This window comes from Leptonotus elevatus, chromosome 3, assembly GCF_054856555.1.
Source record: "Leptonotus elevatus isolate MCC_2025b chromosome 3, RoL_Lele_1.0, whole genome shotgun sequence".
NCBI lineage: Eukaryota > Metazoa > Chordata > Actinopteri > Syngnathiformes > Syngnathidae > Leptonotus > Leptonotus elevatus.
Genome location: NC_141241.1, coordinates 7456032 through 7481943, shown reverse-complemented (window position 1 = coordinate 7481943; position 25912 = coordinate 7456032). Strand labels below are relative to the sequence as shown.

Below are 25912 nucleotides of genomic sequence, written 5' to 3'. Positions count from 1 at the left end.
TTTGTCTTTATGGGCAGGCAGCTCGCTTTGCTCTTCAAGCTCTGGGCTGCATGAGAACCAGTAGAGGCTTGCCTAGCAACGCGCTAGCTATACGTCCTAGCTAGGAAAGATGTACTCTGTATTAACACATTTGCGATAGACAGCATCCACCAAACGTAAAAAAACAAAAAAAAACGTTGACTATCGACTTTTCTCTTACTTAGAAGTAGTTGAATAAATAATACTAGAGTATCAAGGGGTAGGAGAAAATGTCCCCATAAAGGAATCAGGATACACGTGACACATGTTGAGTGCTTTCTCATGTATCCGCGATAACATGACTCATCTCTGACGCGGGTGCTTGGAGGTGCGAAAGAAAGAAAAAAAAAATCACCCTGGTACAAAGTTAGCCTCCACTGCTGTAAATAACTGAGCCCGCACGTCCTTGTGGGTGTTCAGACAGTTTAAAGGTAGAAGTGGGGCGGACAGTTTGGGAATTATGCCGGATGTTATAAATCATACAAAAACAATTGGAATTGACATTGTTGAATATCACACAGCCTGAGAAGAATCAGATTATTAGAGGAATCAGATTACTACAGCAGTATCATATTATTACTTAGGGTTATAATTACAATACCTCATAGGTAGATCGATCGACAATACCTCATAGATTAATAGATTGACATTACCTCATGGATCGCTAGCTAGCTAGATAGCTAGATAGAACAATCTTCCATATCATTGCTGACGCGTAGCACACCAGTATGCAAACATCATCAGGCGTTACATTAGTGGGGTGTCCATGTCTCGCTAAGAGACGGAACACCATCCGATCAGGATCAATTGCACTTAGAGAGAAAAGTAAGTATTAAACATAATTACGGGTTTTGCAGCTATTTGAATTAGCGGCCGTGCGATGCGAGCGCACACCCGAGCAGAACGTCCTCCCAATTAGCACAAAATCGCAGTCAGTTGCTTTCAATCTCTTTTAATAGGAAGAGCCGGAACATTGTCCTCCCGTGCCGCTGCTTTTGCTGTGCATCACCGAGCACCGACCATTCAACACTCCGTCTCGTGTCACACTCATTAAAATAGAAATTGCTTTCTGATTGCCACCTGCAATCGGACCGGCAGATAATGGGAAGGAAGGAAGGGGATGAGTTAGCTATGAACAACTGTGCTCGCTCAAGGATCATCTTAAATAATACATATTAACGGCGAGGAAACATTACATGTGTTCGTACTCGCACCTTGAACATATGGGGTAACACCCACATGCAACTACAGTGCTGATCAGCCTCTGGCTCGCGGAGGTCCTGGCTAGGGAGTGGGACATGCTTTTCAACTAGCGCTGGGCTAATTTTTGATCTTGCACCTTCCTAGAAAGAACATAAATAGACAGCCTTTTCCCCAACTGGAGAAAAAAAAAAGGTAGTAACCACAAGAACCTCAGATCACTTATTTGTTGCTAACCAAAACAGGGGCACCTACCACAGCAAGTATATAATATCTCCCAAAAAATTAAGTGTGAGGTTTCACCACATGTGGCTGCACAATTGACATGAACGGTTATATACATTCCCCAAAGTAGGAACTCCTGACTTTGAGCAGCATTCCAATCCAAATTTCCTGCTTCACAGTTTTTTGGAGTGCAATCATAAATCACAGTGTTTACATCAGTTGTAGGAGTCACTTTTGGAAACATTAGCTGTTGCCGTGTGAAAGGTTCATAACGCTCCCTGGTGGTGTTAACTATCGAGAAGATTCACAATGGGGCTGGGTAACCCACAACTGGTGTTGCTAAAAGTTTACAAGATGGATACCCCCCCCCCCCCCAGTCTGTTGCCAAAGGTGGATTTTTCAGCAACTCTTTTAATCCACTGATCATCTTGTAACTTTCTAAATTTGTAAATGTCATTATAATTGAATCCATACTGTTGAACTCAAGAATTGTATGAATGCCTTCAGTTGCAACTTTGAGTACCGGTATTGTGAGCACTGAGCAGAAAAAAAAAGTTTAGGAAAGGCTAAAAATGCTCGAGAAATATCACATCTCAACGCTTCAAACATGTACCCTGAGGTCTTGCTATTCTATGCTATTTGATGTCTTGCCTATCAATAACTAAGCAATAAAACTAATATGTGTGAAGCTAGTCTTGATTTTTCAAAATATTTGTAACAGCTCGGCACAAGACATCATCTCAGCTGTTTGCCACCGTGTCACTTTGCATTGGACTTGACAAAACGTTTAAATATTCATATTAGCCACAACAGCCAAGACCGATCCGGTTATCCGGTGATGATTCAGTGCTCTTAAGACTGTTTGTCAATGCTACGCTTTGTCACACACACACACACACACACACACACATGCAAACAAGATTCCTTCGTCGAGGGAGCATACACACGCTGAGAGATTCCGCAGCCCTACCCAACCCTCTTTCCCACCTCCCACACAGCCATGGCGGATTCTGTTATATTAAAGACTGATTGATTTCAATATCCCACCAGGCTGAGAGGTTGACATTTATATAGAATTAAACAGAAGCGAGACTTTCAATTAATTCACAGACAAGCTCGACTTCATCACATACACGTCAATGAGAAAAGACGATTTGGATCATACAAAGGGAACAATACATCTTCCCAATAACCTCAAATGAGAGTGATCGTACATTATGATCCTGACGGGAACTTCATCGGATATAAGGCATATTATGCATCAAGAGTTTTAAACAATCACAGGTGTTTTGCCTTTGACATTTTTTTGGGATGTGTGTGGAGTGTGGGGGATTGGAAGGGGGGGGGGGGGGGGTATTTTGTATCAAAAGTACTAGTAGCATCATTGACTACTCAAGAGTTGAGCACTTAAAAAAAAAAGAAGTGGTATTTATTTAACATCCTGTTGATGATTCTTGCATTTTTATTTGTATTGCTATCTGATAAACAGTAGGCTAAGCTAGCATGTTCGCGAGCTAATGCGCCAATAATCGCTGATCGTATGTCAACATATTTCTAGCGTCTTTCTAACACACATTTACAATTACCAGTCCGACTAATATATAATCACTACATTTCAACACAGAGAATTTACAATACACACGCGTACAAGCTGTGCTTGGCTCAGGACAAAGAGCTGCAGTTGTCATACTTGCTAGCTTCCTCGTAGGACACTAAACAGGAAGTACCTAACGCAAAAAACATCAGTTTTACTTTCATAATAACACGTAACAAAAATGCTATTAATGCCTTACATTACTGCTTTTTAGTTCAAAAACAAACAAAAAAACACTTCTCAAACTTTTCTGGATAAACTGGAGCAAGAACACTCAAGACTTTAACTTTCTTGAGCTCGGTAACTTTCAAAGGTTCTCATACTTGAGCTTAGCTAGGATGACAGTCCTTATTTATTACACGCAACACCCCGAAATACCAACAGCTGGTGAAGAGCATGGGAAAAGCGAGAATTGGAACCGTCGGCAGTTTTCATTGCAATTCAGCAATGGCATAACGGTCAAGATGGCTCTCTATTGACGCGCCCATTAACTCTTTGTTGACACCAGCTATAGCAGGGAAAGTGCTAGAAGAAAAACGCAGTATAAAAATAACTAGGACAAGCAGCTGGTACACCATCTGTTTTCACTTGGGAAGCTTTCAGGCACCCTGCGCATACAGTGAGGGAAGCCATGAAACAACCACTACAATCAGCCATAAATTGTGTTTGTATTATCTAGATATACTGTACATGGTAAAGTAATTTCAATGGCTTATAGAGATGGGTCTTTGGAGTGCCCACCTCACCCATCAACAACCAAGTACATTTTTGTGAGCTGCTATTTCCTCAAATGTGTGAGTATTCCGTGCAAACTTCTAGCCCCACTGTGACATCACAATGAGGCTAATTTGCATAATCCAGTTCCCTCTCTGTCTATGACATGGCAGCTAGGATAGAAAAAAAAAATATATATATATATATATTTAAAAAAAAAAGAAAAAAAAAAAGAGCAATGATGATGACATTACCGAATGAACAATACTGAGCTCTTATAAAAAAGAAGAAAAAAGAAAAAAAGAAAAAAAACAAAAACATATATTCTCCATTCTCATTTCTCTTGAAGAATGGATTTTAAGCACAACTGTAGGACTGTTGGATGTATGTTCATCTTCTGATAACCGGCATATAAGCACCCTATAAAAAAAAATTACAGGGTACAAAATATGCCTTTAAAGTCGCACCAGGATTTACACAGTGCACCTCACTACACCTCAGTTCAGTGAGCATCCACTGATTAACTGTCTTTGTTATTATTTGGATTTTTGTGACAGTAGACTAGTGGTGAGTGACATCCGTCTCATATCTGATTCGACCAAATCTGAGGGGTTTGAGTTTGGGCTCCGGCGTGCCTTTGTGGAGTGTGTGTGTGTGTGTGTGTGTGTGTCGTCCCCCAAACTGCATGCAGGCGTGTGTAGGTAAGTTGATTAAGTGCCTCCGTTGAATTTTAAATTGAATTTGCGTCCCATAATTGAACCTGCTAATAAACTGTGCTATATAATGGCGCGCCGTTGTTCTGTGAGCTGTGTTGGATATTAAGTCTTAATTCAATGTTATCTTATTAGCTACAAAAATAGATTTAATTCATTCGAGGTAGCCTTCTGCCGCATGAGGCCCTTTCATGTAGGTGGTGTATTTAGATAAAGTAAAAAAAATATATATAATAATAATAATAATTTAATAATAATTGAGAACTTATAACGCAATTGTAGTACAAATTAATATCTCATTTGAGAGACTTCAATCAGTGACTCATAAGTTATTTTACTAACAAACTCACAAAAAGTACAACTTGCACATTCACTGAACTAGTAGCCAGTAACTGGATTTTTGTCATGTGTATAATATTCTATACATTTAATCAAAATAGCTAAACAACTTGGCATATCCATCCCTAGCTACCTTTCTATAACTCACTCACTCTGCTCGGCTAAGTAACTAGCTTGCTAGCTGGTTGTCTCGCTCTGATGATGTTCTGTAACATAAACTAGCTAACTAACTTCCTTGCTAATTAGCTATATAACTAAACAGAGGGAATTAAAACACATGCCCATGTCCACAATCCTGATGGCCGAGCCATCTTTCTTGAGGGCTCAGGCTCCATAAAAAAAAAAAAGAAGTCATGGTGTAAACGGGTCCCTAAAGCTAAGCAAGTTCAGGGACGCTTTAGGGAAGTTTGCGGTCACATCAAATTAGTAATGGGGACCCATAAAAGGCAGCACCAACAACATGCCATTGAAGAAGAAGTGACCTCAACAAAAACACGACAACATTTCACAGCCATGCTGTGAAATTTATGACCTCGGCTTGTTTTTTCTTTCCGCACTGTTGCTACTCCTCTGTGTGTTTTATTTTTATTTTGAGAGGTTGGTCGTAGACGGCATAAGCGGGACCTCTGGCCGGGGGCCTCATAAACCCCCCCTGCGGTGACGATGCGGCTTTTGACAGAAAGGCCCAATCAACATCGCAATGGGTCAGCGGCAATGTTGCAGGGATGTGAGTTACTGCTGGCTTCGGAGTGTTATTTTAATGGGGCTCCAAGCGGCGACAGTAAAAATGTTTGCCGGCTCTGCAGGCTGCTCGTGTGCATGCGCGTAAGCCAGGGGCGCAGGTGCTGCCTCTGAATGGGCAAGTCCTTGTTCAGGGGAATTTCTTCTTAACTTGAATTAATTTTTGACTGCAGTTGAACGACCATGAAAGTCTCGGTGCAGCCAAATGAGGCGACATCACTATTGGCCACAACGGATGATAAAGCGTAAAGGCACCATGCTGTCGCTACCTGGTTATTAATGCGCCGCATTCGACTGTGAAGCATTACCGCACTCAAGCCCGGGAAAGAATCACAGGACCTGTGGCAAAGCCTAACAATTACACACATGGCTATGTGACTCTGAAGTCATTGCGTTGTTGTTTGAACGGAAGATGCCCATTTCTTACTCTTTTTATACCAACTCCCCTTTAACTGGACACAATTCTCAATTGGGATCTCACAAAGCTTGTTTATCGCAGCGGTCACAAACTATGATATGGAAATCTACTTCACACTGTTAACTATTTTCCTTCTCTTGTGCTTTCAAAACTCTCAAACGTACCCCATGGCCAACCTCGCAGCAGGCGTACAGTGGTTGTTCTATTCAAACCATTTTGGTACAGTGTTTGTAACTAAAACTCGTCTACCCTCAGCAGTGAACAAAACCCCTTTAGAAAAACAGTAGATTACATCAACTCAATTCAGGGCAATCCAGGGCAAACTCACCTAACAATTGTTTTCTGGAACCCAAAAGTATTCTTCATTTTTTCTGGCAGCGGAAGCATTTTTTGTCCCTTTAATTCACCGCCCGTGAATGGATGAGGAAGTTTACCAGAAAATAATTTATTAATTTAATAATCACAAGAGATGTTGAAAGCACGTCATGGACCTGGTGTCCATTGACCGCATGCTTCCCAAAAGTGACCTTATGCTTAGATTTGCACTAATAATAAAAATGCCTCCCTCCCTCTCTGTGATGCTCCCCATGATGGATTCCGACCTGATGCCTCAGACATGAGACATGGCCAGCATCTTAATAAGACTTACCTAATGTACTTCTTGTGGATGGCGTGGTGTGTGTGTATTTTTTTATCTTTTTTTTGTGAAAGACGTGGCTAATGAATTGCATAAGTGTGTTGGTGAATTCACTTGCCGTCATTAATCAATGACAATCGGAGACTCTATGAAATATGCTTTGATTGACAGGCTCATTTAGTGAGAGTAGCAGATTTCCTCGACAATGACGATACCTCCCAGTCCGGCAGCTAATTAACGATAGTGACTGTGCTTAAGGGAGATTTCGCTAATAGATTAGTGAACTTGTTTGGTATATCTAACCAAATATGTAGTAGTTACAAATTGGTAATGTACGCGCACAAGGCAACTCACTAGCTCCATAAAAAGTAGCTAAAATGTGACGATGTGGCTGAATCCAACTTGAATCATCGCAAAAAAAAAAAAAAAAAAAGACAACTATCTATCTACTAACTATCTCAAATCTCACATAATAATTACTAGTAGCTTGAATTTAATAATGTTGTGCATGCATAATCAAAGTAGCAAGCTAAGTTAGGAAGGCGGAAAGATTTTTCCATTAGCTTTGCGAGGAAGAATCCGCCTTGATCTCAACTTTGAGAGGGAAGTGTTTGTTGATGTGACAAATATCGACATTGTGGGAATTGTTTGGACAGGGCGGAATGACTTAAGCCTGGATTGTCTCCTCGACGGAGCTGCACGACATCAGACATGGTCACGACATCTCTCTCTTCCTCCCGTCCTTCCTTCCTAGGGCGTCGGTTCTTTCCTATTAGCGTCTCATCTGGCCTCACGCGTCGAATCTTCTCACTTTACATTCGTGTGCCAAGCGACGCTTCTGCTTGAGCGGCAGAATAATCTAATCAGTCGCCTTGCACCCTGGACATGTGACCTCTAACTACTGTCAAAGCGCCTCTTAATATCACATAATAGTAATCATTTTATGACTGTTCAGAAATGCTCATTCATGCTTTGCTTGTTGGACAGGATCTATTGAAAAGGTAGGCCTTGGGTACCGTTAAATACAAGTTACCGTAAATAACTAACCAACATAGCTAGCCAACAAATGTACCTAACACGGGTAACTAATTTATATAACTAAAGCAAACGAACTTGACTAATATACTTACTTGGCTAGCAAAAACACACGTGGCTTAATTTGTTGGCTAAGTTACCTTAGCTAACAACTTACTTAGATAACTCAACAAAATCAAACAAAATCACTAGCGTAACAAAGTTTTCTCTCAAATTAACTCAGCTAACTTGGCAAAACACTATGTTATCAATCCAAATTAGCTAACCAATAAGTTTAGTAAGTGAAATAAGATAAATCACTTATTTAATTTAGATTAAGTACAATAACTTAGTCAACAACCTAACTTAGATCACTAACTGATATAATAAGTTTACTTGGTTAATTTGACAAAGTAACTTACATTATTAATTTGGGTAACAAACTACATAGCTTAGTAACTTACATAACCATCCAATGCAGCTAGTTAGGTAGCTAGCTAGCTAGGTAACTAGCTAACAAACTAGCTATCTAACTTAATTAACTAAGGAACTACAGAGCTAACTGACAAACCAACCAACCAACCAACCAATGCCAACTAGAACAGCCACATGACATCAAGTACAGAAAGTTGATCTGCATCAACCGCTCTGGTACGGAAAAGGTATTTATCTATTCTTTAGTAAATACCGGTAGTTTGAACTTCCGTCACAAAGGAAAAGACTGTTTAATTTCGATGATTAAGCCTGATAGAACATAATGCAAGGGCAACATTCTCATGTTCGCATCCATTGACACACATCTTTAAACTGCATAGAAATAATGGCACATCATGATATCCAAGATTGTATGCACGTGAAGTTGACCACTGACCAGTGTCCTAAAGTGACAACCCCCACAATAAAAGTGTCAATTATTTGTAGGCTATTACGAGTCTAATCATTGTGCTTGTTGCAAATGAAAATATTTGCTGAACTGCCCTTTCTCTTAATGAAATTGAAACAATGGTGGGATATTTCAAGGAGGTGCGTTTTATGGCTGCTGTTAAGGCCCGTGGAGGACATAAAGGAAAATGGCTAATTAGAAGAACACGACAGGTTAGGGCGTTTCAGCCCCCACGGTGTTCCTGGTGTAATTCATGTTTACCAGGCTCCTCCACCGCTACGCCTGTCGTGCAACGGCGTGTTTAATCTGCTCTTGTGGCGCATGAAGCCACTCCCCCCCAACATACTTCGGGCCCCGCTGTGTCGAGACATACATGAAAATTGCCGGTTGGCCTCCTTGTGTGTCGTGTATGAAAACAACCGAGCAACCTGAATGGAGGGCCCAGCGTAAAACCTATACTAACTGTACGAGCTGTGTTTTAAATATTGTTTGTTGAGGTTTGATTTTCAGTGATTTTAAATTGGACCGGCAAATTGGTGTTGTTAAATCCAGATTTTTTTGTACCTTGGAAAAAAAAAAAAGTAAAGCCTTTCACGACATCCATGGCTTTGTTACATCTCAACTGGATTACTATAATGCACTTTATTTTAGAGTCATCCATTCCTCCTTTCCAATTGATCCATAATGCTGCTGCTCACCTCCTAACTGGTGCTCCTAGGAGGGAGCACATAACTCAAATTCTGGCCTCTCTTCATTAGCTCCCTGAATGTACACTTTAGAGTACATTTGTACTCTAATTTGTTTGTATATCTTTAAATGGTCTCACACCACCTTACCTCACTGAACTCTAACACCCATTCGCACCTGCCTGGTGCCTCAGATTAAGAGACCAGATGTTACCGGAGTTCCCGAGGACTAAGCGGATTTCAATCTCATCACGTAAGCAGCGAGTGCCAGTATTCCTTCCTCCAATTTAACAACATATTCGCTCACATAATAATAATAATAATAATAATAAAAAAAAAATATATATATATATATATATAATATCAATAATAATAATAATAATTTGTTATTATTATTATTAGTATCATTATTAATAATAATGTGTTATTATTATTCTTATTATTATCATTATTGTCGTGGGCAAGGGTCCAGCAGTCACTGAGCGCACAGCGTTCAGCAGCACCATTTTGCGTTAAAATGCATTTAAGGGCAGTGTCAATCTCTCCCCATCCGCGGGAGGAAAATAAAATCAGCTGCCATGAGCCTGGGCCATCATTGCAAATGAAACATGCTGCCGTGTTGATGTTGTGACTGAGATAACAAACAAAAGCATACAGTACAAACACAAATACAGTGACTGGGAATATAAATTTCCTTATCCATTATTCACGTGCCAGTGTTGAGTTATGTCGGGAATATGTTGATATGAAAGCCCACGCGGGTAAAAACACAACGGGATATGAATGAGGTACGGACAGGCTGACGCATCCCTCATATTACGCACAATAAATAAACCAGTGCAGTGAGGCCAATAAAGATTAAATAATAGGTATCTTTGCTTATTCTGCTATTTGATAATAATATGGAATTTTTTCATAGGTATTATTAAAAGTTATAAACCTTTTTGTTAGCATCGCCCTGTCCAATATAAAACTATTGCTTTGGTAACATCTTGTAGATATTTTTTTTTTTTGTGTGTGCCAAGGAACTAAGAATCCTCTATATTGAAGTAGTAATTTTGAAGATGAGTGACGACCAGCTGATATGCGAGGGAGCTGGCTGCAGCATTGTGGGAGTCGTCACAGTCGACTTCAATAATGGCTAATCAAGGCAGCTCACATTCTCTTTGTCATTCTCAAGGCAAACACGCTAGCGAGCCTTGCGGTGATATGAAATTAAGGATCTGTCGGCATTTGCACCACGGTGCAGATACGCTATCTGCAGAAATAGAGTCCTAAGTATTTTGTTTGCACATCTTATTAACATTGCTTAACTTGAATAATTGATTTAAATGTGTTATTGTGACATTTATTTTGATGATTTGATGTCACATTCTCTTATGAAAGTTACTCTGCAGATAGTTTTCAGTGGCTACTGTGGCTGTTGAACTTGAAAATGCAAAAAATAAAATAAAAATAAAAATAGTGGTTAAACTTATTTTTACATTCATAAGGAGAGATGTAAACATTGAAATGAGATAAAAAGTACATTAAAATTATTTAATTAAAATTTGAATCATTGATCAAGGTTTTATTGTTTTTTTTAGAATTGAGGGTGGTAAAAAAAGCCTAACCAGATACGCAAGGCACACTTTTTTGTTATGAACTCATTTGTTACCGATTTCAAATATTACCATGGTCCCAAAGACGTATTTATACATTTTCGTTTTGTTTGTTTTCTTGTTTTGTTTTTTTATGCTAGAGCATACATAAGGCTCTGAAGATAATGCTCGAAGCAATGGTAGGTATTACAAGAACGGCCAGCAAGTGGCAGCAGAGTATAAGAGATCAACCAGGGCCATGTTGCAAAAAGCTCTATCCCCCTTAGTTTTAAACAGATTTGTGAATATTGAAAATTAGCTATATACTAATGCTAATTGCTGCAAAACGGAAACAGATAGAAATGTATCAGGTAGGTTCCATGTTTTTATAGCAATAGAACACAATATTCTCTGGACTTTGCAAAATCAATCTAAATCCAGTAAAACAGCCGGGAGCAAAGGGGGTTGCTTCAGTTAAAATGGCTTTTGAAATGTTAGTAATACGTTTGCACTTGGATGAAAGATAAGAATGTTACAATCTTCAAACATTTTTCATTGCTTCTTTCACGTGTGCACAAATCCACTGAAGACAGGAGGAAATAGTCAAAGCAACATAATGGCATTAAAAAAAATATATATATATATATATATATATATATATATATATTTAGAGAGGAGATGGTCAGACAGATCAGCGTGACGCTTCAAAGTGGCGGTCATAAAAAGACAGTTTCCTCTTTAGAGATAAGAGAACGCTATCATAAAAAAGGCCCAGCGGTCCCAAAGCAATAACGCGAAAGGTTTACTGGACGTCAGCTTCAAGCAGCATAGTTGCATCAAAAGCCATTCCTTAAAACAACGGTGCGCATTGACATTTGCCAAATGTTTATGTACTGCGTGCACGTTGGCTAAGGTGCCTTCCCTCAATCAGAGTCTGCTGGCAAGAAAGCCTCGGAAATCGCTGATCCACGCGAGCGCCTCTAATTTAATACTCCTCCATACATTACGGCTCCATTTTCATACACTAAATCAAAAGCTACAGCTAACATTGACTTCAAGATCCGCTCGGGATGTTTCAGGAAGCGGCAGTCTATAATCCCTGTCATTATTGTTTTGCCACGATGCTCCCGATTCAGAAGTCTTTAGAAACAGAGCCTATTTATTTGCTAAAATAATGGATTTCATGTCAATTCAACGAGAAACGTCATTATTGTATGAGGTCAAACACAACAATGGAAAAGCTAGTGCTGTGTTGCATTGTGGGAATGATATGTTATTGTGATTCTTTATTCTTACTTATTATATTATTATAGCATTTTATTCTCTTTACTTTTTTGCCGAGAAACAACTCCTTCATAATACTTCCGATTTACACCGTTCAAAGTTCAACTTATTGGAATATATCGCCTGATTCCACATTACTTACAGTATTTGCACAATTTAATGTTAAATATCAACTTTTCTTCATTCATTTTCAATGGGACTGACATTTAACTTTTTATAAGTCCCACTTTCTACGCCCACTTCCATACCTACAACTTCTCATCATTACCAGCTCTCTGATACTGCTCAGTGGCGCAGTTCGTAAAGTGCATTGTCCAGTAACCCGGCGGTCACGGGTTCGAATCCCACCTCGGACTGTACATTGCAAATATATCCATGGCAATTATGCTAAGGGATATACATTTATACCAACTATCATATCAGGAAATGCATTATAATTTCACTGAAATAATTCAATGCATGTTGGCTTTCAGCATCAGATGACACTTTTCAAAAATAAATACACCATTAGCCATGATTTCAACAAGTCAAGTAGCTCAGTGCTTAGAGCAATTGCCTCCCACCATGTAGAACCTGGGTTCAAACCCTGCCTGGACCACATTTTAGTACATTCGATGGTTCGATACCAACTGACTATCATATCAGGAAATTGATGTTGTCTCCTACATTAGACAGATTGCGGTTCAAGCTTTCTTTTTATTCATTTGTCATTAAACTAGAATTAAAAATTTGCAATTTTCACATAATATATCTTTCAATTTCCTTAATTTGCATTTAGCTTAGCATTCAGCTATTAGCATTGTGCTTCCAGCATTCCCACGCACTTTCTGCAGAAATTGCACTTAGTCTAGTTTATTATAAAGGTGTAACAGTACATTTTTCAAATGCCCTTTAGCTTAATTTGAAACCCGTTAAAAATGCTTATCCTGTAAAGAATGTTTTACATGTCACAAATTCTGCCCGAGAAACCAAAGTGCATGAGCACAAATGTGTTTATTAAGTAAAGGTAGGGCTGCATTTCAAAATAAGAACAAGTAAATCAAAAGTGAAAACTATAAAATGTTAAAAAAGCGATAGGATTTCCCCTCAACAAAGTTTCTCCGATACAAAATCCAATTACACTATTTTATTATCACAGTCCATTTAGCGGATGAGCTGCGATTTAATCGGACGGCAGCAGCAATCCCACCAGCTCGTCATTATTCCAATGCATTGCGGACACATTAATGAATCATTTACATTGTTCAGGTGTCACCTGGGTCACCATCGCCGCGTTTCTCAGAGCTCCTCTCATTAAAATGCTAATGTAAAACCACTGACCCGCCCTGCAGCGGAAGAAGACCCTGCGGCTCAATTCTACGTGGCCCCCCCCGAAGACCTCTCGCGTGGGGCACGGTGCCCGAGTCTTTCCCACAGTCCACGAAGTACTTCATAGCTATTCATGTATTCCGCAGTACACACTAGTGGCACTGCAGGGCTCATTAAGCAACCACAATTGCCCCCCACCACCCCCTCTGTATAATAGCAATTTTCCTCATGCTTTGCCGACTTTACGCAATACAGGTGAGTGTCGTTCAGTGGAAGGAAAAGCGTCTGTCACGCAATGTTAACTTTGTATTTTTAAGAGGCTGATCCAGCCTTGGCCATGCTAAACGGGCTTGTTTTTGCCAGATGAAGGGGGGGGGGGGGGGGGGGGAATCAAGCCTCTCCCTTCTTGGATGACTTACTGCTACGTTGCACAAGTAAATGTCAGGATGTATCATATGTAACCATCATATGCACGCTTCAAACATCAGAAGGTAAAGGTAAACATGGCTGAGGTTTGTTGTTCCCTCTAGACATGCTCATTTTTCCAGTCAACAGATACACATAGGCTGAAAAATTCCAGTAAACGTGGCTATTTGTGGGGGACAGCCCTGACATAAATATCAAAAATGAAAAATGAATGAATATAAAAAAAATAAACATTAATGGCATATATTAATAGTTTTAAACAGTTACTATACAACACCATGAAACACACCCCAAATTTTTTTTTACTATAAATGTACGATGCGGCAAAGATTCCATAATTTACCACAAACAACCCAAACTAAATTTAGCTTCTTCAATTGTTGCAGGTGGGTCTCGAAAAGTAACTCCCGTGATGAACTGCAATCTATTTATAAGGGGAATTAGCACTAGCACTTCTTATTTAAAATGCCATTCAATGTGTTCCTGTTCACACAAAAGGACCGTACCCATACTATGAACCATACCGTCACGTTAAGTAAGATGTTTTTTCAGTTTAAAATCTTCATTTTCCTATTTTGAATAACATAGGTCTAGAATTAAAAGATACTAGAGCTGGGACTCGCACCCAAAATCCACATCCGTTTAAGCAAGCGAGTCCTTATCTCTAATGTGTTACTAATATTTAAAAAAACATAAAAAAATAAAGCAACCATCTACTGAACTCACAAAAAGTGAACTATGTAGTGATGGACGACCATATGGTGTAGTTAAAGCAGTCCATTTACCATTTGGGGTGACATGTGATGATGACCAACAAATGTATTACAAACTTTACGGGTGAATTTCAGTTGACCTTTTCTTGTGAATTTTGCTGCTCAGATCCATATGTGAAAATAGTATGTCGCACAAAAAAAATACTGAAACGCTGAACATGGACATGTGCATTCAAAAGATGAGAGAAGGTCAAATTAAGGGCACGTGATTTCACCAGAAAGCCAAATACTACTACTTTGCAATCAAATGTCACCCAAATTAATTCATTAATCTGACGCCCATCCTTATTAAATGCCCTGAAGTGTGTTGGCGCCCAGTAATGAGGATAGTCCGGCTGATGGATACATGAGAGCATTGCGATAATGGAATGGCCTGGGACTCACCGAGCATTGCCAGTAAACAGGCCACATAAGAGCACACGTGAACGGGTGAGTGCGCAGCAAACCAAGCCTGACGGCATCACAAGCCGGAGGAGGGCCCGCGCTGACTGGTGTGGACATAATAACTATATGGACTTCAAAGATGTGCTCACTTACTCACAGTCCAGCGCGCACAACAGTCATGGTCGAGGTGTGATTGGTTACAGGTCCAAAGCAACGTCCATCCATTAGTTGGTATGAATTTGTAAGATTATGTACTGATAAAATGTTCATAGTCATTAATGTATGAATTTTTCATCAATACAAAATTGTAGTATTATGAGAATAGAGTTGTAATTTTATGAGAGCAATGTAGTAATTATATTACATTTAAGTGTTAGCATTTCAGTATTTTATTTTGATATTTGCCTGTTAATAGTAGATCATTTTAAGTAAACATTTGTACTGAAAAAAAAAAAATACAACTATGAGCTCAAATGTATATATGTCCATTCACCACTACTACTACATACTATAACATGTATTTTACACAATCAGACTATAGTAATCTTTGCTGTACTATTTTCAGAAAAAAATGTGTTGAAGTCACATTTTTTTCCATTTTGCAAGTCACAATTCTGGGAAAATAGTCTCAATTTTATGAAAATAAATTGGAAATATTTTAAATGTAAAGTTGTCATTTTACAAGGAAAATGTTCTTATAAAGAAAAAATAATAATTTTACGGTAATAACATAATGTTATAAGCAAATAATTGTTACAGGAAAAATGTGTAGTGTAAAAGGAATGATGCCATAATAGTGCAATAAACATGCATTCATGTTGTTGGAAAGATTGCTTTACATCTGAACGTACAACAAGTGAACAGTAAAGAAGTAAATGAGCTGCTTTGTCGTGGCTGTCATTTTTTGTTATGTTATTGTAACAAATCCTTATGTCTTCAGCATTATGAATATTTCAACTTCACAGTAAATGTGGTGTATTTTGACCCTGCAAAGATGGTGCGAAAACACTTTCTTTCTTTAACATTGCCATCGTCCTACAGAGGTCACACTGTGCGAGACGAGCTTGTCGCACTACCAAAACATTACAAGTCTCAATTTTTAACTGCCACCTTGTGAATAACAAAGCCTTTACTTTTTCTCATTTTGAAGTTGCACAAAGCCAAAAACAATTGCCTTGTACGCAGCAGCATTATGTATAGTTGTGTTGGTGGACCCACTAAAAGTATTTTGAGGTCAATTGAAGAAAAAAAGATTATTGTTTTTAGCGGGCAGGCTCATATGAAGCATTTTGTCATTTAGACCAAGCGCCACCTTCAACAGTGCACTACCTTTTCCTGACTCATCCTCAAGGAAAATGGTTTTTTTTTACCTCAGGAAAATGCAATAATAAGCTTTTTTGTCTACACCAGGTTTTTTGGGGGGTACTTTTTAATCCACTCTCACCTTTCAACAGTGTGAATAGTTCAACTTAAATTCCTATAAAGCCAGTTAAGAAAAAAAAGAAAAGAGATTGCATTTTCATTGAGGAAGGCAGCACTTCAGGCATATCATCAAGACCTTCAATTTGGCTTTGAAAACAATATGTAATGTTATGTGTAGTCTGGCCGTCGCTTCAAAATGCCGGATCTTCATGCAGCCTATCTTCTAGTTCATGCACAGAGAAACGTTGTGTATAGGATTGAATAAAATGCACGTTCTAAAAGCAGATTTATGTGGTAGTAACAGACTAAATGCGGCACGCAAAAGATGGAAAGTAATAAGAATTTGCCGTTTAGAACAGCTTGTATTCACATATGTGTGCTATCAGAACATATGTACAGTAGCAGCAGCCAGAGAAACAAATTATGTGGATGTTTTATGAATGTGGGAAAAGATCGCCAACACAAGGAAAAGGCCTTTGGAATGCAAGCAAACTTCACATGAGAAGGCCAGGATTCAAACCCATGACTTCAGAACTGTGAAGCAGATGCTAAACACTAGTCCACCACACAGCTCAAAGCATCTAAAGAATCCTTTGTTTAAAGAAAAAGAAACAGCTAAGCCTAAAAACGATCCTCTTCAAATCTCATTGTCCTCCACAAAGTCCTGAATGAAGTTTAGTCTAAGCCGAACTTGGGTTAAAAATAGACTTTCATTACCACGGCCCATGAGGATATGAATCACGTCAGAACCTTCACCCGTGCGTCGCATTGGTAAAACGTATTTGGCCGCTCTGCAGCAAACAAATGTTCGCAATAACCGCAGGGCTTTGCTGCACGGCGGAATCAAATAAATGGAGCAAAGTGGCTGGAAGTAACATGTCACTATATGAGACACGCATGTGTGTGTGTGTGTGTGGTCCAACACTGTGGCCTCTGGGCTACATTTAGATGTAGTGATACTGATGGGGATAACCGGGCCTCACTGGAATGCTGACATATTGTTTGGTGAGACAACAACTTGCCGCTTGTCCTAGTGCCACCAATTATTTTCTACAGGGTGAGCGCATCAATCCAAATATCATCAAAGATCCTGCAAAGAAAAGACTGAGAACTATGTAGTACTAAGTAGTGGTGCAACGGATCATCATTGATCCGTGGTCGGTTCGGATTGCGCCCAATCCGCGGAAGCTGAAACATACTGAACGTAACACGCCAAGCCGAACTTCAAAATAAAGTTGACCAAATACAGTAATACATTGACGATAATGCAAATAGCCTTAGTACACTTTTACTTTGACGTTCGCCCACATCGTGGCGTGATGGCCAGCTTGACTTCCCTTTTAGAATCGTAGTTGATTGACATTGTAGTTGCGACCAACATCATCAACACGCTGCTATCCCGAACTCATGTTCAAACGCTAATTTAGGTTTAGGACGCTAAGAAACCACTAATTAATGGCACGGCCATTGTATGATATGGCAGAAGTCTCCGACGTAAGTTGCTAGCGGCTAGCTGTTAGCATGACCATCGAGTGTCTGGCTGCCGTCTGGTAAGTAAGTTTGACAGCTGGTACTTTAATTATTTTTCAATATTCTGGAGACAGGCTACTTTGTAATTCACATTCCATGTTTAAGGAAGGGAATGTGCCTTAAATTGCACGTTGAGGTCTTTTCATTATAAAAAAAAAGAAAAGAAAAAAAAAAGAACAAAGAAATAGAACTTTGTCTTTATTCATTTTATAAAACACTTTTGCTCAAAAAAGACAAACATTCAACTCTAAACTGAACACAACTTTAAGACATTAATACCTTGTTATTTTACACCAGAACCATGTAAAAATAAGAATCAGTCTGCCTCATATTGGACTTAAAATATGTATTCCTAAATCCTTAACGGCTATATTAGACATTTCAAGTTGATTTTTTTTTTTTTTTTATGGAAAAAGCGCTTTGCAAAATAAATGAAGACAAAGTACTATTTATCTTCTTTTTTTTTTTTTTGCTGATCCAAAAAAACTATCCGATCTGTGACTCAAATCCGTGATCCGATCCGCCCACAAACAGTTTGCTGAATACAAGCAGACTAAGGCCTAGGATTATTGGAACCATGTCATGTGGTCTGATGAGACCAAAAATAATTTTGGGTTCAGATGGTGTCATTTTTTCCCAATTTTTAATTAGCTCTGTTGCGCAACTGCATTTTAACGACCATACCAAAAGTGTTTGATTTGTATTTGCATTTGATGCTGGAATTTCTAACTAAACCTATCGATATTTTTGATTGTGGCGGATGCTAACAGCTGCAAGGAAAGTGTGGGAGTCCACTCTATCGATGCAGCCTGATGAGCTTGCACGGAGCAACGACGGAGTGAGTGAGAGGAGTCGTACGCGTTAATGAGGTGAGTAATTAAGGAGGCCGATATCGAGCCTGCTTGACCCCATGGAGAGCCGGAAAGACGCCGAAGCGGCTCATTAGATGAGCTTGACTACACGGGGACGACCCGGGCTCACTCGGCCCAACTGACCCGCACAGATTAAACACTTGTTTTTCCACATGCCTCGTTACATTTCCTGTTTTTATAGCATTTTTTTTAGCGTGAGAAAGTATCCTTGACTAAGATATAACCTTACAGTGTGGCTCCCATTGTGAATCACTTTGTTGAGGGAGGTGACATTGCCACATAAAGCACTTTGAGGAGGTACTGTGTTTCCCAACCTTTATTGAACCAAGGCTCTCATTTTACATGAGACAAATCTCACAGCACACCACCAAACAAAAAAATGCCACAAAAAAAGCATGAATACTGAAATAATAATGATGTCATCACAATTTACTCACAACTCTAACAAGCCATTTTCTGATGACATTCTGTTGTATGAATTATTATAGCTTTCGGCATATGGATGGACATTTAACTGTTCTGTTAAAAGAAACTGACAGATGAACAGAAAGCATGAAATAAAAGTATAACGTAAGTAAATGGTTTTTTTTCTCTCCAACAAATTAAGTGAGAGTGAGGTTATTTCCCTTGGCAAGTCTGATGATCTCAAACGGCACACTTTTGTGCCACGGAAGCTTAGTTGGTAATCACCGCTCCGTAAGTACTAAACAACATATTCATCTTGTCATCGAAATGTCAAATGTTTGAGAAAGTGGAGCACATTTCACTTTGTGACAAAGCTGCATTACCTGCACAGGTCGTGTTTTAAAGGGGAACTACTGTGGGAAAGTGTTTTGTTAATTGCTTGTCTAGCGGTAGTTGCAGGTCTCTGGAGTACCGACCTACACATCAGTGGTGAAATTACATAAATGAGCTGCCTAGTTCTCGTGAGCAATTACAATACAAAATAGGAATCTATAATATATATCAAGGATTACTTCATCTTTACTCAAAAGCAATATATATATATATATATATATTTATATATATATATAGCTTATCCGGGATCGGGTCGCGGAGGCAGCAGCTTTAGCAGGAAGCCCAGACTTCCCTCTCCCCAGCCACTTCAACCAGCTCCTCCGACGGGATCCCAAGGCGTTCCCAGGCCAGCCAAGAGACATAGTCTCTCCAGCGTGTCCTGGGTCGTCCCCGGGGCCTCCCACCGGTGGGACAAACCTCTCCAGGGAGGCGTCCATGAGGCATCTGAACCAGATGCCCGAGCCACCTCAATATATATATATATATATATATATATATATATATATATATATATATATATATATATATATATATATATATATATATATATATATATATATATATATATATATATATATATATACACACATACACACATGAAACAGGTCATTTGAAGATATATTTGCTACAATGTGTGTTTAAAACATAAAAAAAAAAAATAGTAACAACATGATTAATTCTCATTTTCGATGTATTAATAACAAGCAAATTCATTGTTTACACCAATACGTCTGATTGAGTTTCCCTGCCCATGACCTGCAGCTAGGCTGGGTGAACATCTGCCCTTTTCAAGTGAATTGGTGCTGAAGTGCTGCCACCACCATTAAAATTACAATTCAGCTCATGGGGACAGGGTGGGAAGGGATATGTTTGCTAGCAGCGGTGTTGCGGAGGCGCCATCCATTTAAAGTTTGGACGCGGAGGGGTCAAAATATCTCAACTCTTGGGAGTTTTCAATAGAAAATGAGAAGGGGGAGGGATGGTTCGGTTAAAACACCACAGGTCTGGCGGCCAATGGAGATTCACGTTATAAGCACGTCACTATAAAACAAACACCTTCTCATTGGTTACACAGGGTGACCGCTCATTATCTTAAGTTTTCAACATACAGCCACGATATGTTTGCATGCTTTTTTTTCTTGATCGTGCTACATCATTCTGGAATTGGCATCGACGATTTATCACTTGGCACCCATAGAGGTGGCAGACAAAGTGGGAAATTGCCGGTCGGACTTTGATGGGTGATACAAAGTGGAGGACTCACCGCCACTACGAGGGATTCTCCACTCGGATGGCTGAGTGGGGAAATAAATGCCGAGCTGCCGAACTATCGTCAGATAAGCGCACGGGCGAGACAAGGCGAACAACGAGATAGTGGGACTCAAACGGCAGTCTTTTGTGCTGAGGCGGGCTGATTCATCCGCAGAGGTAGCAGAAGATCGCTGTGTTCGTGTTACTAATTGACTAATTGCAATCCCTCGTAGGCGTCTTTGTAAATGCTGTGTAAATGATGCCAACACTCAAGTCTATATCATCGGATCTTGGCTGCATTTGAATGTTTAATAAATTCATATTACATAATAGTCAGTGACAAGATGGAATGCATGGTAATTAGTAGTCTAATTGACTATACAGTTGCAATTTCTGGAGAATGTGAAGGCTAAAAGGCTGATGGAAAAAAACATTGAATGATGTGGAATGATTTGGAATGAAATAAAATGAGCCGAATATGTTGAAGTTGGAATGGTTAGAATCAGTCAAGATATGGAAACTGGAGGTGAAACTGAATTTTGTGAATGGGAATAATGATTAAAAGATGGTTAGAATGATCTAAATAGGTTGAAGTTGGAATGGTTTGAATCGGTCAAGTAGTGTTGAGGGAGGGCTGAATAATGTGGAATATGGATGGAATGGTGTGAATATGGACAAATGCAATATGTCTTAACGTGGGAATTTTTGGGGGTGAAAATGTTTGAATCCTTGGTATGTGCAAAATGTTTGCATGTTGAAACACATCACCAATGTGAATTCAGTTAGCTTGATGAATTAAATTTCAAATGGGTACAATGTGAACATTTAATGTTAAATGCGCTATTGGGAATAACATGTTGCCTCATTGGGAATCAATGGTGACTGTTGAGGGAACTAAACTATAACCATTTAGAATGAGAAAAATACTAGCCCCCATGGCATGAAGATTTGGAATATGTTGAAATTGGAATTGTGTAAATCAAATGAGTCATGTGGAAGGAGATGCATGTCAAAAAGTGGGATAAATAAAAAAATAGGAACAGCATATGTTATTCCTTTAGCCTTCACACAATAAGAAGCTATTTAAATGTAATTGTAATTAATCACATTGTAATGGAATTCTTGTTTTTGTTAGAATTGAAATTAACATTTCATTTGACTGACACAAGCAAAAACTAGAGTTGCTTCTATTCCACTTAACAGCCTGAAGGTTGCTGCTTTAAGGCGTTTTCAAACTTGCCAACAGTCAAAACAACATGAAAAAGGCAAACTTGCCAACATGATCTTATTGCAACATGTTCGTATTAAAGGAAAGTATAGAATTTAAAAAGTGTGGTTATATGCATATAGGGCGGGACTGGCACAAAAACAAACAAACAAATCCCACATAGCTCTGCCACTGATGTTGATAGCTTAAGTTTGCCGTCTATATTGTATATTGATTAATGGGCTGCTCCATCTAAATGGCCCATCTCTTGGGGTAAAATGAAGGTAAATAATTAAATAGCATCGCATCTGCCCCAAAACACGCCAGCCCACCGGGCATCAGCCCTGAATTCCAGAAGGCCAGTCCAGCCTTGTATGTATTACTTCTAAAATTGAAAATACCATGTGAAAATTGACTAACACGAAGAACAATGGAGAAAAGTCCAAGGAACTCAGTGAATATCTAAAATGGAGCTCAACAATTGAGACATCACCGGCCAAAGTGGTGGCTTATGGCATCGCTTAAAAACACAGGCGACTGATTAATTCCCTGTCGAGCAGATAACCGCCTCCCCCAGTGGACAGTGACAAATAGGATGAGCGCAGGCTCAATAAAATGAAAGAAAAAAAAAAAGAAAATGGGTGCAGTGTAGGTGAGGGTGACGAGATGCATGTCCCTGGCTAATTTTTTCAACAACACATTCAGTACGCAACTTTTTGAAACATGGCAGTCGAGAACAAGGTCATTCTGGGTAATGTGACTCACACGCTTAGAAGATCCAAGCTTTATATGCCGCCCAAGCACATTTTTTTTTTTTTTGTGCGATGAGAGCTGCAACATGAATAGAAGTTCATGGCGGGAAAAAAAAAAAAAACCTAAGCAAGCCGTGTGCTGCAGTTAGATAAAAGATTTAACCTTCCTGTAATGTTTTCCCCGTACCTTGTAAATTATTATGAGAGCCAGCCATGCTAACCACAAGTCCACCATGCTGATTCTAACTTAATACTTTCTTCCCATTACAGTATATTATTTGTATTTATTCTGAGAATAAAGACTAATAAATAATCAAGGTCAGCCTCTTGAACACATTAACGTAGAGACGTTCTGCTACGTTCTTGCTGTTACGTTGCATTTCTCCATCGCGCAGCTTTAAATCACTTTCACGCAACATGAATAATAAAACACTGACATCGTTGTTTAATAACGCTCCAAAATTGTGCAAATGAAGGCCTCAAAAAGGCCTCCCTACTAATATACGACAACTTGAACATAATTTGTCCCATTTCCAACGAGGGGGGGAAAAAAAGAATTTTGATAGGCTTGGTGGTCAAAATGAAATAATTAGAAGCGACACGAAGGCAGCGTAGTGAGACAATGCGAACCAAAAATGGAGAGACAGCCAGACCCAAACCCTCCCACCACTTATTTCTATCTCATCCTCCAAAATGGGACCATAATTACCGAACAAGAACAGCAGCAATTAAAAGAAGCCTTTAAACACATGATTGAGACTATGGATTAATTAAGAAACTGTTGACTGGGGTAATCAATCAGATGGAAGAGAAAGTGATTTTCCCCACAGACCACATTTGCTTGTTTGTGTGGGACAAATGGAACGCTGTTTCCTATTTTCACACAATTGCAGTTTGATCTCAAAGCCGACACTCTTGGGGGCGCATGTGAGGAAACCCTGATATGCTCACATTACCCGTACTCATTTTCCATCCTGCGTTAATTGTTGATCAGCGTGTCATCAGCATAATCAATGTTGGCATCTAGTATAATTTGACCCCAAAGGAAGCAAATTGAGTTTGAAAAGAAGTGGACAAACAACTAATCCCTGGGGGACTCCACAATAATTAGCTCATTCTATTACTCTGGCCAATACACATCGGTGAGTTGCGTTTATCGACGTAAATCCAATTAAAAATGTCATTCGCACCCATGACAAACAAAAAAAAAGGTAAAACATTTATAAAATAAATACTTTGGCTTAACCTTACGATTGCACAAAGCTACTAATACGAACCAAGTTGACTCGCCTTGATGTTTAAAAAAAAATAGGAACCTAACAAAATATTTATTTGGTGGATAGACCGATATGGTTTTTTTCAGGGCTGATACTGATGCAGATTATTACTAGTCAAGGAGGCCGATAACCGATATTTGGAGCCGATATTCATTTTTTCAATTATTTGTTGTAATATCTTAAAAGCACGTTTATTGAACAAGTTTTCAGACATTTAAAAATGTATTTTATTTTTTTTTATATCTTAGATAATAGACATCCTTTTAAACTTTTAACAAAATGTTCAGGGTTGTGAGTACGCCTTCAAAAGTTAAATGACAACTTAAACAAGTACATACCATAGCTCTCTATAGTTTTCTACAGTCCAAATTTGTTTTTCCAAAATTTAAAAATACCTGAAATCTGAAACTTGAACACTTCTTTGTTTTAATGTCGAACAAAAACAAAAGGTTCAGAAGGTTCCCAGGTCAGGAACATCTCTTATAGTTAACTGAAAATTTAAATAAAGATTTCCCTGAGATTAAAAGGGTTTTAGATTTACCTTATATCGGCTGTCAGATTTTTTTTTTTAAAGGCCGATACCGATATTCGCCAAAATGCCCAATATCGGCACCGATAATCGGTCTGGACTATCCCTAATTCAGAGAGCCAACTATCTGTATCTAAATAGCCCCTTTGACCTTTAACTGCACCATTCTAAGGCCTTAGAAATACCACATTGTCATATTGGTTACATTTTATGAAGGAGTGGTCTAAAATTTGATCAGTGGTCATCAAAATTTGACTTCTGTCATCCTGCAGGTTTTCTGTACTAAATACAACAACAACAACAAAGACATTGTAATTAGGCGTTAGCTTGTGTGTTGTGATCTGAAGCATGACCAGAAGGATGTACCGTCAGTGATTATTTTTTTTTTTTTTTACCAAGCAAAACCTTTAATGCCTTATTTTATTGGAAAACGTTCCAGGGCATCATCTCAGCAATAGCACTATGACCACACGCCCTCTCGTCCCGCCTCATTTTTTCTGCATATTCGCCGTCACGCGTCTTAGCTAACGCCATTGAGCCGAGAGTAAATAGCGAGGAGGCCCTTCCTAATCTGCTGTTCAAATTTGGCCACCTGCGACGTGCTGATTGGCAGCAAGTCAGCACACAGTCGGCGAGAGAAAAAAAACAAAAACAGTTAATTCACGGCCGCCCATGAAAAGCCCGTCTCGTCATTGACAGATCGTCATTAAGTATCAGGAAATTCAAATGAGGACATTCTTTACGGCCTTCTGTGTCGGCGAGCCATACGATGCACATAATCATAAAATGGATTTCCGCAGCTGCGTACGTGCTCGCAATCCCCTAATCGGAGGTGATTTACTCTTCTGCTATCCAATTATGAGAGGAAAAAAAATCAACAAATTATGCAGTGTGAACCCCGTATCACTCCTGAATGATTATTTGATCATAAATGGATTCACACATTTGTGCTTCACAGCGCACGGATATCAAAGCACAAATTCAGCACTCGTATAATTAATGAGACTCACATAAAACAACACCCTAAAAGAGATGCCGCACCCAAACAGCCACCAGAAAAATATGAAGAACTTTTATTTCAGCAATTTGTTGCTCTTTTTGAAGTCACGCACCACATTTCAGCATCCCAATAACACGCTGAAGGTACAATTGAGCAATCATATACCGACAAGTGCGACTCCAGAGGCAGTTTCTTGCAAACGATATTGTGAAACACACTTAAAAACAAAACAACAACTTTTATCGCTCTAGGTTTTTATCAATCGGGGAAAGTCAACCCTCTCCTGTGAGTGCTTCCTATTGCTTTTGTTTTTACTTTGATTTTGTGTGTGTGTGAA

General features: G+C 39.1%; 1 protein-coding gene across 3 annotated transcripts in view; it reads right to left on the bottom strand.

Annotated features, from left to right (window-relative positions):
• The window catches only part of chst8 (carbohydrate (N-acetylgalactosamine 4-0) sulfotransferase 8), a 150361-nt gene that overhangs the window by 69384 nt on the left and 55065 nt on the right, over nucleotides 1-25912 (bottom strand). The window lies entirely within an intron of this gene.